Source organism: Frankliniella occidentalis, unplaced genomic scaffold (assembly GCF_000697945.3).
Source record: "Frankliniella occidentalis isolate FOCC.00 unplaced genomic scaffold, Focc_3.1 Scaffold94, whole genome shotgun sequence".
Classification (NCBI taxonomy): domain Eukaryota; kingdom Metazoa; phylum Arthropoda; class Insecta; order Thysanoptera; family Thripidae; genus Frankliniella; species Frankliniella occidentalis.
Window position 1 is genome coordinate 937,459 of NW_026267223.1, and position 15,188 is coordinate 952,646.

Here is a 15,188-nt window from a genome sequence, read left to right on the forward strand (position 1 = left end):
TGGGCATTGGGGACCCGTCTGTCATCTGCGAATAATTGGAGCGTTTAAACGATATCGGCACAGCAGAGGCGAGGCCTGCACATTCCTTTGTGCTGTCTGCCCTCATGTCGATACCACTATATAGCATCGTTTCCACGAAGCGCTGCTGTTCGGTTGCGTAATTGGCCGATCCGTAACAATGCGAAGCTACAAAACGCTTTCAACTGCTTCTCTAGAATAACACAGGTGCTACTTAGCACCTTTTAAGGAGTGCTCAAGGATATTTTTTTTTATTTTTGGGAGAGATTACAGGTTTTCTTCGTTGCCAAAAATTATTAACGTCTGACCGTCAGAAGTATTAATACTTACGATTAGACTACAACAAGGGTGAGATTATTTTTCAATCAATTTGGGTCATAATTTACGGTCCTCACCTAATGTGAGGTTCCTCAATGCAATTGAGCAAGGTCCGCAATATTTTTCTCCTTCAGAGGCACGACACCTCACTCAAAAGTTTGCAGTTAACTGATGCGGCGCAGAAGGTCTCAATGATTCCCCTACACACTAAAATCTTATGAACTTTTTTGTTCATAGTTACTGATTTCTGTAAACATGCTCGGCTTACGCATTTTTTAATACGCCAGTATGAACAAATTTCTTCATACAGGCGCATTAAAAAATGCGTAAGCCGAGCATGTTTACAGAAATCAGTAACTATGAACAAAAATGTTCATAAGATTTTAGTGTGTATGTTTCTTTGTAAGCAGCAATTTGTAGTAAGCTTGCAAGTTGGTTGTTTTTTTTCTCGCCCACTCCACTGCGACTGCGATCGTGTCCAGCCCAGAAGCGCGATGCCCCGCTGAGTATCCCACTGAATTTCACCGCAGCTCTGCAGCGTCCTCTGCTTTCTCATTACACGGCCGAATCTAATATTACATCTGCCGGCAGGAGCAGGAGCCGTGCTGGCAGGGAGGGAGTCTCAGTGCCGCCCAGCATTACCGCCGCTTTTCGGAAGACGAGGAAATTATTGAAATAATTAATGATCATCTTCATGGCGCAATTACATTGACAACATTCACTGATAACTCTGTACACAAACAAACTAAAAATTGTATTTTAAAAACTAAAATAAATGAGATGTGAGATGAGTAAGAATCCAAATGACTAAAGCAGATAGGATTTTTATATTTCTTAAACTCAATTGTAACCTTTGTGAATAGAAATAATCGCGAAACCCCTTTCCCTGCACCCAGAAAATAGTATCTTTATACCAACGAAAATTCATTAAAACAGTATAATAAAGTTTTTCCTTGGTTTAAGGCATTCCTTTTGTTTTTAAGGAAATTTCTTCACTAACGATAATTTTTAGACAGTCCTCAAGACTGTCTCTAACAAAAAGAAAGCTCTGCCGGGCATGCCCCCTTTCCTCGCTCTATTTTGTTTTAATCTGTTCCAACAATAATATCCTTGTTCTATGGAAAATTTCCTTTTGATGTTTTAAGGCGTTTTCCATTGCTTCAAGGATACCATTTTGGGGTGTAGTGTTGCAGATTCCTTATCGCCATTGAAGCCGTCACGCATGTCAAATTTTATCCTGTTGGTTAAGTTATTTCAACGAGGTCCTTGATTTTGTCGCCGCCGCGCCCTCTCTTCCCGGCTGAGGCAACAGACATCATCGCGTTCGTGACGTCACTTCTCGTGGGACACGTTGGCACAAAGGAGCTCACCATCCCTCACACGGCCGCGACGAGACAGGCCATCCCCGCCGTCTCGGACCTTCCGCTGGCATCCGTCCCAGACATTAGCGGCGCCTGTTGAGAGGATCTGCGTCCCTCACTCCCTCAATCTTTAAGGTATTTCATTTTATACTCGCTCCCCCAAAAAGGCTACGATATTTAGAAATTTTCAGACTGTAATCTAAAAGTCTTACAAAGAACATCGTCAGCTTCGTCGAACTTTGAACCTTCATAATATACACTGTTAAAAAAAGTTGTAAAATTACAACAAAAGTTCAGTTAAGTTTGTTAGAAATAAATGCTGATTATTAACAACACGTGTTGTAAAAAAAGCAACATTCATAGACATCTAGATTGCGGACAGTCGATCATCCAGAAAGTACGTCTTTCATTCGCCGTTAGCAACCAGACAAGTCCGTTTTTTTTTTTTTTTTTTTTTTTCAGGTTTTGAAATGGTTTAATTGACGTCAAGTTGTTACATTTTGACTTTTACATGGGTTGGTGTCGGTGTGCTGCTGCCCGTAGGCCTTACAATATGTCCCTGGACATGCTCATCTCCAAGCTCTCATAGCGCCTGGTCGGTAGGCAAAATCTCCCCCGCGTGTATGCGTGTACTGCGGGGTGGCCTACCCCGAGTCTCGCAGGCGCCAAGCTTCCGTCATTTGCCTAACGAATCTGAGAAAAACAGACATACGTTCTGGACGTTCCTGACTGTAATGCCGCGCAGGCAGGCTGCAAGACCACCCTGTATAACAGTTGCGCTTGTTTGCGCGGGGGCGCCATGCCCTTTAGCCAGCGCTCAACCCGCCATAAATTGACGCGCTGCTCTGGGGCGGCGGGGGCCTGGGGCTGGACCGGTTAGCGGGGCCCCGCGGGGCGCGGCGGCGGGGACTTTCTTCCACGGTCACCTCGGCTCCCGCGCTGCGCCGCGCGTGCCCCCTCCCAGTCGCACTCCTGCCGGCCGCAGGCGGCGCGGCTTTAGGAAGCGGCGTTTGCGTAGCGAGTGCTGGCGGCGCGCACCAGGCAACGCATCTGCACCACACAGAGTTCACTTTCCCACATCGGGGTCACACGGCACGCAGCAAAAGGAAAAAACTGGAGCGAACGGCGCGGTAATGGTTAGTTTAGGGATCGTACCATGAACTGTGCCCAAGCTTAGAGTCATTCTAATATAAATTAATAGATAATGCGACAAAAGATAGTTACAGCTGTTCATTTTAATATCATCATTAAATCCTGTCCGTTTTCCTGTGATCACAGTTTTAGCACGCAAATTGTCAGACAAATTCAAGATTTGCTGCAAAAACCTGAAAATAATGTTGCCACTTCGAGGCGCTAGTGTCTTTTTTTTTTAAAGTTTCGTTTCTTTCTTCCTTTCACAGTGTCTGGCTTCACCAGACGGGAGACGGTAAGAGCCTCGCGTGCGGCCAGCTGGTGTGCAAGAAAAACATTTATAGAATGCTTTATTATTTAAATTGCACTTGAAAATTGAACATGGCAGCAGACTCCCAAACAACGCTGACGGTGATCCAGCATAAATGTCAAGAAAGTAACGCGGGTTCCTTTCGTCAGGGAAACAATTTTACGAATATCGATATAAATTATAACTGTATCAACTCCTGATTCCGCATAGCGCTCGCCACGTTGACCTACATTAAGATTCGCGCTATTCAAACCTGACGTCATAATTATTTTAATCACCCTTACGAGTCTTACGAGTCTGTGACTACGGGTTCCCACGCTGACCGGCAGGGAGAAAGAGAGGGAGGGAGGGCTGTCTTCCTCACTCACCTCCCTCGCGTTACTCGCGCACATATACACATTCTCATTCCTCCCCTTGTCTTTACCCCCCTCCCCTCCCTCCTCCTCCTCTCCTCCCACTGTCCGTGCCCGTCTCTCTCGCACTCCACCTTCTTCCGCGGTGGGACTCACGCCTCTGTTTTTCCCTTGCACCCTCCCCCGCTCTCTCACACGCTGTGCGCATGCTCTCTCTCGTAATCGTCTTTCATAATATAATATTTTAAGTGTTTTCTCAGTCTTTTTTTTTTCCTCCCCGCTCAGCGCGACCTTGGCACACACACACCGCGAGCTGACCCGCCCGCCGGTTCATTAACAAGATGAGAGTTAAACGAACGCCGAACGGAGTTGGCACCTTCGCTTCGCCACGCCGGGGACTCCGGCTCGCTGGCCGAGCATGCTCGATTCGGCCTGCGGGTGGTGTTCGGCGACAATCCCCCTCTAGGGCTCCGTGGCTCCAGAGATGCCATTTATGTGACGATTCTGCCCTCCATGAATAAAGGGACCATTTTCCAGGCACACGAAATATCTCTTTCTTGTCTTTACAGCGACCCACGTGCTTCTCATGCCTGTGGCTCGGCTTCCGACAGGTGTCATGTATTACTTGCATCGGCGTCGTGGCGCATCGTGATGGAATATCGTGAAGGGGACGCGAGGCGGGAGTCGCGGCATCCGGGAGCAAAGGGGGCGGGGATTAAGGGGGGGAAGGGGCAGCAGCGAGCCTGTCGTGACCAGAAGGGCGGGGAGAGGGACACACAGGAGGACGTCCCGTATCAGAAAGCTCAATGATTATGTGCTTTGCAGTGGGAACCAATATAAAACCGATATCAGAAACAAGCCGATTTCAACGCCACATTTTTTTCGAACTGCCAAATCATCAGGTTTTTGAAGTACATCCTTCTAATCATGTCTTCATAGAGGCCAATGCACCAAGTAGTGGCCTCTGGGGTGGTGTACGAAATTTTCCAATAACCGGGAACCCGTGACGCCGGGCTATGAAGTTTCACTGGCTGTCAGCTAAAAAGCTTATCGAAACGAGATCTGGTTGGCGTCTAGCTCCTCGGGGCGGCGACAGTGGCGGCGACAGTGGCGGTGACACGGTGACGCTGGTGACACTGACGGACACTGCCGCCGCCTCATCTCTCGCCTGCTTTACACCCTGATAAGGTGTTTCCGTTCGGTCAGGCCGGAAGTTGCCCCGCGGTCAGTTCCTTGGTTCTTCCGGTCTCGCGGTGCGGTACCCGCCTCGCCTCTCAAGCCCGTGAACATCGAAGAATCGCCAGGCGTCCGACTCGACCAGGCTAGACAAGCTCAGCCAGCCCCCGCGCCGGCCTTACACAGCGAGATAGACTGGATTAGCGCGGCTACCGTTTGAAAAGAGACCAATACTGAAAGGGATGTTCAGCTAATTTGAAACTTTCTTCTCACAGTCATCTCTTTTAAGGACGCGCCCCGCTGGCTTACTGCTATGATACCCCACCCCTCATCGTATATATCAACGAACAACTACTTTCGTTCCACCAGCCCCCAGCCCCCCCCCCCCACACACACATTAAAAGTAAAGAAACGCCGTAAAAAATGACAGAACTGGTTCAAGCTTTTCCTACATTTTCAATTTTTTCATCTAGCGACTGGTTGGTAGGACCAGAAACACACGCTCGCTCACGCCTCTTTCCCTCACTTTTTGAGAATTTCGAAGCGCGGCCCTGTGGAGCCATATTTCCATATAATAAGGTGGTGGGACTGGCGGCGCGCGTCCTTGTTACGTGAAAAGGACACCCTCCCCTGTCATTCGCGCTCCTACTGCGCAAAAATAATGGATTATGATAAAGAGAAAGTGACCACACCATTTTCAAGGAGTCCAAACCGTTTCCAGAAGTGGTCGAATATAAATTATAGTGGTTAGGAATTGACTAGCTCGAACTCAGATAGCTACCTATGTAATTTTGTTGACATAAAGACATGACGACTGAGTGGAAAAGTATAAGATTTGCGGGAGTAGAGCTTGAGATACGATTAAACCAAAACTGTCCGTCAGCGAGCTACCGTGAAGCATTGGCTCCGGCCGACTCCGGCCGGCTCCGGCTCGCGTACTTTGGTCGGTTCACGCGAGGCTATCCAGTCCAGCAAAAGAAATGGCGATATCGAAACGATAACAGATACCAGTATCAAAAAACATGCGACTGTCGTATCAAGGTGACCCTGAATTAATGCAATTGTCACATGTCTGGTATCTACACTGTGAAAAATAAATCACGGTTGCCCATACGGAAATATACCGTTTATTTAACCTACGGCGGCATCTCCGTTCCATGAGTTCCGCAAACTCTTCCCATACACTGTGAAAAATTGTCGTACCGGGTACAGGAAAATTTTCCATGGAAGAAGTCGTACAAGTACAATCTAAAATTGTACAATTAATAGCCCTATGTATCGACTTGGAATCGAATATCGAGGGACAGTGGAAGGTTGTACAGGTGCGACTCGGATTGTAAATGGCAAATTACAAAATATACCGTACATGTACAAATATATTTTTCACAGTGATAAGAGCTCTTGTAAAAAAATGCGGATACGGAGCCAGGGTACGGAAAAGGTCCCGCTAATTTTTAATCCGAAAGTTTACGTAGTACGAGTAGCGGAGACTATTACGGCGTCCTGCACCCCCTTCCTTATGCTAACCCATGTACAAATCGTTGGTACGGTGGCTAAGTACGGTAAATCTCCAACCCCCTTTCGAAAATCACTCCCAAAATTGAGCAGGCACGGAACGCCTTAACAGGCTCCGTATCCAAGACTGATTTTTTACAGTGTAAAATCTATTACATATTGTATTGATATATCAATACAAAATCTATAAGGTTGATGTACGCACGCTGGGATACGTCTCGCGTAACAGACTTCGCGTTATCCTACAAAACACTGAAAGGTAAAGCAGGCGACATTTTGGTTCACAGCATTATACTTCGTCCAGCTACCCGTTATTTTTAGCATTTTTTAAAATTTTCGAGTGTCTTTGGTAAGTTTTGCTCGCTTGTATGCTAGTTTGTAGCTCAACACTGATCCGCTTCATTTCTTTTGATATTAGTAAGACACCCTGAAAATCAGAAGTCCCTGCTACCTCGATTTCTTCTAGAGATATCGTGCAGACGTGCAGACAGGCATGCAGGCAGACGTGCAGCAGGTAAAAGTTAATTTTTTTTTAACAATTTTTTTTTTTAAAGGAGTAATAAACATATTTATTGCACAGCCGATCAAAATTATCACTACGTTTTTACGAGAAAACTGTACACAATAAATGCCGTGAACTTACTATTTGAAATTGTGAAATTACAATTCATGATATTAGTTTTGACTCCAAGTGACAAGGTTCAAAACCTATGAACACAATCACAATTGGAAAAGAAATTTGACAGAAGTGTCAACAAATCCCGTTATCAGCACATCTAATAGTACGGCTTCACAAATATAATTTTTTGTGGAAAATCGTAAAACCAGAGCGATGCAATGGGTGCAGCTGAACATTCTAGTGCATAAATATCCTTCGGCAAGTGTGCACAATCACTTCTTCAAAAACTCGGGAGCAGACTCGTGCCGAGTTGGGCACCGTTGGAAACGTTTCACAGTCACACCTTCGCAGTGCGTTTAACAACGGCGCAGTATAGCATAGGGGCATTGTCAGCCAGGTGTCCAGCGCCGTGTCAAGGCTGGTATCATAGGCTGACAGAGCCATCACGGCTCAGCGCTGGACGCCGCAGCCGCTCCGCCGCCGGCCCGGCCCAGGCCCAGCCGCCCCATGCACCATCGTCATTGCGCCACGTCCGAGACACTGGCTGGATTTGCTAACGTGTCTGTTTCCTGCCCCGCGGGACCATATGAGTGCGGAGGGTCAGGTAGAGGTCCGTTTAACACACGCCTGCTAGAGAGCATAGTCTCCACAGGTTCAATCAAGTTCCTACTCTAGCGATTCAGAACGCCTGTTACTGTATTCAAACTACCCCTGGAGGTTCAGAGCACATACAAGGTGGCGTTTCGCAGCAAAGCATGACCACGATGTGGCCACGTGTGACTCATCGTGCAAAAACATCAAAACAAACTTAGCATTACTTCGTGATGGTATATTGACTATTTGGTCCAATGGCGAAAGGTTTACCTTCGTTGCACTATAGTTTGTAAAGTATGGCTTGGAGGGAAAAACTGTACACCAGTATAAAAGACCATGCTTAAAGGCCAAGGCTTCTTTTGACCGTGTGCTGTTGTGAACATTAAAAGCTCAGCGAGGTCTCCTGTGGGCTACCCCTACCGCCTATTAACGTGGTAATGAACGGAGAGAAAACGGTATGAGGACATCACAAAGTCCGAGGAGCATGCGTCTCCTTTAGCGGCCGGACAGCCCGATCAGCCCGTAGGAGTTCGAGAGGGGCGGAGGGTGTGCGCAGAGAGAAAGAAGTGGGTGTGAACAGCACGCTCCAGATGAGCTGGGGTGACGAATGTTTGTGCGGGTCTAGAGTCAGCTCTGGATCGGTAATAGTAGTTGACTCTACGTTCCGTTACCCAGGCCGACCCCTTATTCTCAAACTGCGACGCCCAAATGGTTCTTCTCACATTATGCAACGAAGGGCGGAGAAAGAGGAGGAAGAGAGATGGAGAAATGGTGGGACACACACACAGAGGGGGGGGGGGGGGAGAGAGGGAGAGAGAGAGAGAGAGAGAGAGAGAGAGAGAGAGAGAGAGAGAGAGAGAGATGGTGGAAAAGGGGAGGAGCGCTGCTCGTGTGGATGAAAGTGTTAATCACGTGTTCCCCAGCAGATCAGGCCGTTGGTGCTGTGTCGCCGCACGCTGCTAGCCCCCCACGTTCAAGTGTACTGTGGCGTACATTGGTCATCGCGATAGCGCTAAAGTAAAATGAAAGAATAACCTGTCCAAACTACTTAGATAATTTTGACCGACTTGGAGTTTTTCCATCACATGATAGCTTCTGAGGAAAACTATTAAGTCATTATTAACAGCGATAATGAGCTAGTAGTGTCTTGAGGTTATGAACATGTTCATCTGCAACCTCAAGAAAACCACTCAAAAATATTCAAGTAAGCCTTTGATTATTTTCATCCGCCCGTTATTGGGTCCGAAAGGTCCAGCCGCTGGACCACGTTGCTGCAGCAGATCCGTTCGACAGGTTACCGGCCCCAGCTTCAGCTTGCTTGTCGGCTGCTGATTTGCGATATGAAAAAGGAGTAGAATAATCGGCCCTCACACCTCGTAAAGAAACAACTTTTTTGCACATTAAACAAACTGACATATTTTATTATTATTTTTTGTCAGCAGGAAAAATAATCACGCTCAAACTTGTGAACTTAGCGTCGTACCACAGTACATCATACTTTGTAAGTAGAAAATTACAAACGACACAGTCTTGAAGTTGTTACCACCGTAGTTTACTCATTTTTTTTTCATCATTCATATTTTGTATTGTCCCAAAATACGAGCTTACAGCGCGGGGGACCAAAGCAACAAATAAATTTTAAAAAGTTGCAATGGTTTTGTAAATTAATAGAATGAGATGCACCTATCGGCTCATCCCAACCCGTTCTATGCATAATGGCAGCTTGCAGGATTTAAACGACTAATTTGAGAATCCATGCGGCCTTAGCTCAGATCTTTACCTCACATATTCGTACGTTTTTTCGAGCTTCATCATTCAATAGCCTACGATAGTTCGTAATTCCACATCACACCAGTGTTTTAGCACTTTTTATGTATGTAAACATCTGCTAAAAAAGCACATGATTTTAGGATGTATGGTTATGGTTGTCATTATCAGCACTCACCGGTCTGCTCCGTATGATCCAAACAGTAAAAGTTTTTCCTGTTGACTAGCACAGCACTTACAGTCACACACTCACACACACTCACACTAATACACGAGCGCGCGGATGCTCGGTCTACGCCGGGTACGTCGGTTAATCCAGAGGGCCTAAGTTCTGCCGGGGCGCCGCTGCTCCTCCGGCGCGGTCAACTGCACTACTGATGCACGTCTCTGCGGGCTGCGGCGGGCTGCGCGGCGCCACCCTCCCCCCTCCCCTTCCCCCTCTCCCAGCCTCCCAGGCGCCACGCCGCGCCGGCGTCTGCCATCCCTCCCATCACTCGCGGTCTCTGGACTCGTCGAACTGATTGGATTATTTTAAAAACACGATGGGAGGTGCGCAAATAATTATTCACAAAAAATTGTTGGCTTTTACTCAAATTTGCCAAACTATATGAGGGACGTTTCGCGACTAAGGCACACTCTAAATATAAAGGGACGGTTTTGTTTCTAAAATGGTATCGTTTTCGCTCACATCCAGACCGGGTACAATGTTGTCCCTAAATTTGGACAAAGTAAAACTTTACACAATTCGTCCACATTGCAGGTACACACGTGTCGCAAAGTGCGATTGTGGGTTTATTGAGAATATTTTAACACTTTACGCAATTTGTCCAGGGACAAAATTGCATCCGGTCTAAATGTGCACGAAAACTTTCCTCTTTTCGGAGCAACACTGGAAATGCAAGTGTGTGAATGTCGCTCACCTGCAGGTGAGCGACATTCCATTCGTACACTTAAGGGGGTAAAGGTGTGAATTTTTCCTGGAAATTTAACACGTTTACCCCCCTAAGTGTACGAATGGAATGTCGCTCACCTGCAGGTGAGCGACATTCACACACTTGCATTTCCAGTGAAAATTGCCCCTTTACATTTTAAAGTGTAAGCTGTAATGCACTGCGTGCACGTCACCGAGTTAGAAATACGCCGTATTCCGAGACACACAAAACACGTTACGCAGGGCGGAGAGGTGCTGCGAGGGAGAAAGAGAAGAGCGGACTGAGGAGACGCCTGTACGGTACACGCTGCACACTCTTCTCTCTCTCTCTCTCTCTCTCTCTCTCACACTCTCTCTCTCAGATTGCCACTAGGCGATACGTCGCATAAATCAGCTGATGAGCTTTCATTTGACGTAACGCCATTAGGCGCGTCCCTATATGCGGAGCGGCGCCGCCCAGACGTCGACCGACTTGAAAACGCGTCACAGGCGTTACACGTGTGTTGCATGTTACATTGTTGAACGTAACTTTCACGAACTGACTTTACCAGTAGACCAGTAATGGCAAAGGAACCCTGGAAGCCTCTCTCTACCGCCAATACCGACGTTCTAGTAGTCTTTCAGTACTGCCAAAAATTCTGTGCGAAATTTGCGCGGCGGCTTCGGAACATACTGATTAATGATTTGATTAAGGAGTGGTCCCTTACCACCACCACTCATGGCTGCAGATCTACCGATTTATTTCTTAATTAATACCTACTTTTTTACGCAACAGGATTACTGACTAATTTGTTACTAATTGCGTATATTTTTTGAAGTAACTTACTGGTAAATGCGGGTAAATGAAAACACATTGTCTGTAGTGTAAAAAGGAATATTTTTTCCTTCTGATGAAAAAGTTGACAGTAGTTTATAAAGGTTTCCAAGCAGAAGGAATACTAACAAAGTGGTCAAAAACTCCGTAACAGGATGAGAGTGAAAGCACGTGGAAAACTGTAGTTGTTTGTGTTAACTAAGAAACATGAACTGAGGAATAGTGGAACGAAAATCATTTACGTTGCCAGTCGGCGTTGTCTTGAGGAGAAAACACACACACACACACACTCACACAAACACACACACACACACACACACACAGCCGAACGCTAACTCCTTCCTGATCACACCCTGGAGACCCAAGGGTCGTAATCCCGAAGACTGTAAAAAGTCATAACCATAATGTCAACATGTTGCGTGTGCCACGGATAGAAAAGAAAGGAAAGGATAACAGAGATAGCAAACATATAAAAAAAATAAGGGCATAAACCAGATAGAGAAATAATCTCACTGCACTGCAAACCCAACAGTAGTTGGTACATACATATACCAGTAGAATTTTCAATTGTATCTGCGCATTGATAAAAACCTTTAGTTATTATTCTTTCTACTGTGTAAAATTCTAAAATAATTACAGACGATAGGCCGCGAGGAAAACATCAGTAACAGGAGGTTTGGAGGATGTCCAATGATTGAAAAACTACTATCCACATAAAATTACAGACATTTAATTCAACACGGCGAAAAAAAGGGATTTGAAAGCGTTTAAATTTAGGGAGAGTGCAAGAGTAGGTGCAAACAATGTGGTGCGAGCAGACAAAGCTGGAAGCGAGCAGGCCGCAAGCGTCTTCCAGATCGAACTCTTGTTTCTATGAAGCTGCGGCGCGAGGCCACCAATCACATTATGTCTGCAATAGGATTACAGTCACAGTGCAATACGGACTCCCCACACCGACGAGGGACCGCTCGTATTGCCGAAAGATGGCGACATTTTATTCAGAGCAGTCTCACGCAAATTATAACAGCGGACCGCTGCCGGCCGGGTGGTCTGCTGGAGCTCAGAGTCGGGTGGATACAGGTACAGACTCAAAGGCCCTTTCAATGGGAAGTCGAGTAAATATAGTGCAGGAACACTCACTGGATTTGTATACTTTTTTGGAAACGTTCGTAGGTTGAAGGAAGATACGTTTCGTCTTTACAATTTTTGCGCAAAAATGCACGATTTCGTTCAAATAACACAAAAATGTGGCAAATAATTTGAATTGACTTAAATGCAAGATAAAAATCCACACTCTCAGATTTGTACTGATCTATTTCTTAGAAGTAAACGCCTACGTTTGTGCTAGCTAAAATAAGACGGCATTCTCACTAATGTGAAAAGTAACTATTTCGCGATACTAATGCGAAGAGTTGTTATAATAAAAGAGGTTGTAAAACAGCAGGAATACTGTCTGAAATCACCTGCCAATTGGTTCCTTAAGGTACAGCAACGGTTGTGTACAACGTTTATAAACGCGTACAAAAGAAAGATTAGCTGTCAGAGAGAATAGATTGGCTAATTTGGTGACAGCCAAGAAATTCGCTGTGGCACCTAAGAATTAGCTGTCAGAGACAAGCGTTAGTTGCCACAGCAAACGCGTTTTTTCGGGTTTGCTGCTCTTACAACTAATTCTTAGGTGCCACAGTGAATTTCTTGGCTGTCACTAAATTAGCCAATCTATTCGCTCTGACAACTAATCTTTTTTCCGTGTGTGCCAAGAATTCCGTACAAGGTAAACACATGTGTGACTTACTTGTTTGACACAGCTTTGCTACGGGTTTCGGGAATCGCCATTGACCTTGTTTGAAGCGGAGATTGATAATTCTTTTGTTGCAGGGGGAAAAAACTAATTCCTACCCAGTGCGAAATGAATTTTAAGCGATATCGAATCGATATCAGAACGATATCGTTTTCAAGTTTCTGACTCAGAACTGATTCAAAAATGGGCCCGAAATCGACACTTTTCTGATGTCCGATATCGTTCTGATGTCAATTTGATATCCGCATTTCTCACTGGGTAGCTCCTCAGTGGAACCCGCTTTGAAGCACCAGTTCGGAAAGTAAGAGTTGATTTTCGCCGCCGTGCGCCCTACCTAACCATATGTGTACTTACTAGGCACACACACGGAAAAAACGAGTTAGTTCCCCCAACAAAGCGTTAGTTAATTTTCGGATGACTGACTGATTTCAGCTCCAGAAACCAACATTTAGTCGACGGAACGACGTCGTTGTTAGGAGAACGACCGCGTTCCTTCCGTGAGCAAACCAAGGGTTAGTTTTTCTAGCAACAGCTTCGCTCCCACAAGGAAATGTTGGTTGTAACAACGAAATACTGGTTTCTGCTACTAAAAGCGTTAGTTATCCGAGAATTAAGTAAGTAACACTTCAGTTGGGAGAGCTAATTTTCTTTTTCGTACACTTGCAACTTGCAACCGTCGACCAAGGCAGGCACACACTTGTGACAGTCGACCTGGTTGGCACACACATGTTTGTGCATGCCTGTAGGCACGCTGTTCCTTGTGTGTACATGGTCGACAGCTGGTTTTACAGAGTGGAGTCCAGCAGGTGCTGTCTAGGAAAATTTTCGATTGGCCTTGCTCGTTCCTTGTAGAGTCGGTTTTTCCAGCCGTCTCTGAGAAAGGATCTAACCAATCCGATTTCTGTTTTGTTTTTCGTAGAAAAAGAAATAGAGTTTTTGCCGTGTATTCGTCACGCCAATTGAGCTCGACACTGGGGGGCAAAGGAGCCCCGGTGGCCACCCTTGACGTTAGGATGCCGGGTGCCGGGAGACTCATACAAAGGACAATGAGCCAATCAGACACGGACAGCTGCCATCTCAATAAGCACTCACAAACTATGTTTATATATATAGATGTATACCCGTCGCCATGTACATTACGTACAAGCATCATGCGATGAGGAAAGTAGGAAAGTATTGATAGACCCCCCCACCCCCTCTCCGTCTAGTAGCGGTGAATAACGTTATCACTCACCGCGTGTGTGCGTGCGTTCTATGAAAGGTTCTATTCTGCTGGCGCCGCCGCCGCCCCCACATTTTTGGTGTCGGGGGAAGGATAATCACTGCAGGGACAAGACAATCGAACTAGTGGTCAAGCGGGACGCCCAGGACCTTGGCCATGGCCGGTCCAGCGGACCCTCCTTGACTTAACTGGCAGGGGAACCCGCCTTCCTCAGTGGTCGGACGGAAATGAAGGGGTATGTGACAGAAACAATTTAACATGGCTGACACTTTTATTTAAGGCTCCTCACGGTGATAAAGTAGCAGGGAGAAAATCAAAATCGCAAGGAAGACGTAAATGTTGCTTCAATAAGTGTTTGTTTTGCGGCATGCTACATCGCAGGTACACGAAAAAAACGAGTTTTTTTGTGGTATGATCAGCTCTATTCTATGGGCAACATTTCTCGCTAAATTTGATAGCTAAAATCGAGAATCAGATGGTCATAGTCAGGAGCTGGTCGCCACAGCCGACACTTGTTCTCGAGTTTGTTCGTAGAAGTAACAGGTCATTAGAACCACCTGTGTGGTGGCTGTGGCCATCGGATTCTCCATTTCAACTATCGAAATTATCCCCCTAAACAGAGTTGATCACCACGACAAAAGTCTTTCTTTTCTTCATGTGGATTGCTGATACTTGCACCACGATTAGAGTGGAAAAGAGCGAGGGGGACAACAATAACGCTGCAAAACTGTTGAAAGTTGAGCAGAATGTCAACACGATACCTCTAGGCCTGGGTGCAATCAGCGCAAGCGATGCCCATCCTGCAGAACGCACAGCACAGTGCACGGTAAGGCGGGGCATGGCGGGGCACGGCGGTGCACGGCGGGGCGTGGCCAGGAGCGACTCCAAACAGAAAGAGGCCAAAAGACGCTCCAAGCAAACAATCCTGCGTCCTTTACTCAGATGGAGAAGAAAAACCTGCCAAGGAGAGGAAGAGTTCATTTGTGTTTTATTCAAGCACTGAAGGTTATTGGGTTGCACATTAGGCACATTAGCAACAGGGTCGACGCGACAAAAAAAGGGGGGGGGTCGAATCTGGTCTCATCCTGTGCGGCAGCTTCCTGGGTACAGAGGGCACAGCGCTACTGCAGGGAAGGACACAGCATGTAAGCGATGCAAGCGCAGCGATGTGCTCAGCCGGTCAGCTGAGAGAGAGAGAGAGAGAGAGAGAGAGAGAGAGAGAGAGAGAGAGAGAGAGAGAGAGAGAGAGAGAGAGAGA

General features: G+C 46.4%; 1 protein-coding gene across 4 annotated transcripts in view; it reads right to left on the reverse strand.

Moving 5' to 3' along the window:
* Positions 1–15,188, reverse strand: part of LOC113203901 (mucin-5AC-like) — a 142,005-nt gene that overhangs the window by 60,989 nt on the left and 65,828 nt on the right. For 3 of the 4 annotated variants that reach the window (XM_026418836.2, XM_026418835.2, XM_052269532.1), the window contains exon 1: positions 9,341–9,571. The exons of the other annotated variant lie outside the window; for it this stretch is intronic. The gene's annotated coding sequence lies outside the window, so the exon portion shown is untranslated. Of the gene's footprint in view, positions 1–9,340; positions 9,572–15,188 lie in introns of those variants that run through there. 4 annotated transcript variants of the gene reach the window in all.